At 39.3% G+C, this 2,500-nt stretch overlaps 1 long non-coding RNA gene across 2 annotated transcripts in view; it reads left to right on the top strand.

The window, feature by feature from the left end:
* The first annotated feature begins 478 nt into the window (after positions 1–478).
* LOC306695433 overlaps positions 479–2,500 on the top strand; it is a 2,409-nt gene continuing 387 nt past the window's right edge. The window contains exons 1-6 of one of the 2 annotated variants that reach the window (XR_013767074.1): positions 479–536; positions 1,449–1,518; positions 1,657–1,716; positions 1,820–1,850; positions 2,174–2,218; positions 2,316–2,419. This is a non-coding gene — a long non-coding RNA (uncharacterized lncRNA). Of the gene's footprint in view, positions 537–1,448; positions 1,519–1,656; positions 1,851–2,173; positions 2,219–2,315; positions 2,420–2,500 lie in introns of both variants that reach the window. The other variant, XR_013767075.1, reaches the window with a different exon arrangement.

Raw genomic sequence — 2,500 nt, 5'->3', positions numbered from 1 at the left:
AAAAAAAAAAAAAAGAAAAGCTTACAGCACCTGGTATTCCCAGGCGGTCTCCCATCCAAGTACTGACCAGGCCCGACCCTGCTTAGCTTCCGAGATCAGACGAGATCGGGCGTGTTCAGGGTGGTATGGCCGTAAGCGAAGAAACAGCCCACCAAAGGGCTTTTATAGAGGTGTGAGTAAAGTGTTTCCTTTTGCAAAGGAAAAAAAAAAAAAAAAAAAAAAGCTTACAGCACCTGGTATTCCCAGGCGGTCTCCCATCCAAGTACTGACCAGTATTCCCAGGCGGTCTCCCATCCAAGTACTGTCCGCGCGGCACCCGGGGATTCTTTAGCTAAAAATCCCTAAACCGTTTCCCATTCATTTTCAATGGTAGCACTAAACTGCTACGGAAGTAATATATTTTTGGCCACCAGCGGCGCTGTGGTGCCGTTTTGAGAGTGACAGACTTTCTCCGGTGTTTGTCAGTCAGTCGCAGCCTGGAAAAAGCATCGACAGCCCGCATTTTCTGGAGCTCTTCGCTGTGACTACGTTAAACGGTAAGTCATTAAAATGAATAACAATGAATTAAAATGTCATGATAATTAGTCTGGGCTGTCTGATATTCACTTGAAAGCTATAAAGATAAAGTACATTTTGTGTTATTGTGTCGAAGTCGGACTTCTGTATGAGTTCCTTAATTTACACGCTAACGTAACGTAATCTGGAGCCGTTAACGTCCAACTTTGATGCGTTTTTGTGACCAAAAGTATCAAGTTAACACGAACGTGCATTCAAATGAAGTAAGTTAGCATTTACTACTGTACGTCAGTGAATATCGAGGCGGACTTGCGGCCGGTTAACGTCAGATATACTCTGGACGTTACTTTACGGACACGTAACGAAAGAACAACAAGCTATGACCGGACCCGGTGCTTCATGTGAATCACGTTAACGTTAAATAAACACGCACGTCTCCGTTGTATCACGTCACGTATCGTTATTAATTCATGTAGTTCATAGTTATGTACTTTAAATGCTCCACGTGTGTTTGACAGCATTAGTTACTAGTTACTTAGCAGATTAAAGATATACTCAACTAATAAATTATGTGTTATTACAGATTAAACTACCAGCAGTATATACAGTCTTTAAAGTGATGAACACATTAATACCTCAATAATTATAATAATATCATTTATAATATTCTGCATCATGACTACTTTTTATTTTTGCTCCTTAAAGTTTATTTTTTGTACTTTTACTTCAGTCAGACATTGAGTTAGTAAGATTTGAATGCAGGACTTTTACTTCGAATATTTACACCATGTGGTGGTATTCATACATATTTTTTTCGTGAAGTACAAGATGTGTAGACTTTCTCCATCACTGTTAAAATAATGTTGTTCATTACATTATACAAGAAGATATTCATCTAATGATATTCTGATTCTTTTCTGTTTGCATCTCAGTGATGGATGGAGATGAAGATGAAGAGAAGGATGCTGAGGATCTCTCCTTCAAAGCAACATGTGCAGATCTGTGAGGAAACGTTTGCTGTCTTTTATTTCCTTGTTTCTACCACCTGAAGATTTAAAGACCGTTACAGTTCAGCCGGTTTGCTATTAACCGTGTATTCTATTCAGTATATATGATGTGTTTTTTGTTTGTGGTTAACAGCTGTTTCTGCATCATCATCATCAACAGCCAGACAACAGCAGGCTTCAGGAACAAAAAGAGGTTTTTAACCAAAAACATTCTGCCGTGGGACCATGACTTCTTCTCCCACATGAAGACTTGAAGCGTTCTGTCTCATGTTTTGGTGTTCTGCTTGTTGTCCTAGTGACTATGAACTGATACCAGTCATGATGAGGGTACGTATCACTCTTAGTTTTCTTATATGGATAAAAAGAAACAACATGTATGTATGAGGCTGCTGTGTTACTAACTACTGAATGCATGTGTATGAAGTGTGCCGTGTTGCTTCACCTGCCTACTAGGTTACATCACAATGACTGGCGACTGAATATTAACCATTGAAACACAAACACGTATGAATGAAGTATAATCTTTATATATTAATGTGAGAAACAGTCTGTTTCATTGGATAAGGCTGAGAAAGGTGAAGTAACAATACTAACATAGTGTTTCTATATTGTCAACATATAAATGACTTACAAGGTTTTTTCCGTTGTAGAACCATCTGCTGCACCAACTCATCTGAAGGGTTCACAAGTAGATGGTAAATGCATCCAACATTTAAACATATCTGTCATATTCACTGTGCTCATAACATTATAAACCATTGATTGTGTTTTGTGATCCTTCTCTCCTTGCAGCCGCTGCTCTGTAGAGAGACCTGAGCCTGTTCCCCAGGAGCTCATGTGTCTGCTGCCAGAAGGAGCGGCTCGTCCATCAACAGAGGCGACTGTCGCAGTTCCTGGTGTGTATTATTTGCATCTTAAAATATCCTAAATGTAGTGTCCCATCAAAACTGTTGTTAATTCTTTAAAGTTACTGCTGC

The sequence above is a fragment of the Pholis gunnellus genome (assembly GCF_910591455.1).
Source record: "Pholis gunnellus genome assembly, chromosome: 4".
Lineage (NCBI taxonomy): Eukaryota > Metazoa > Chordata > Actinopteri > Perciformes > Pholidae > Pholis > Pholis gunnellus.
Note: the sequence above shows the minus strand (reverse complement) of the source record. Positions and strands in the feature narration are given on the sequence as shown.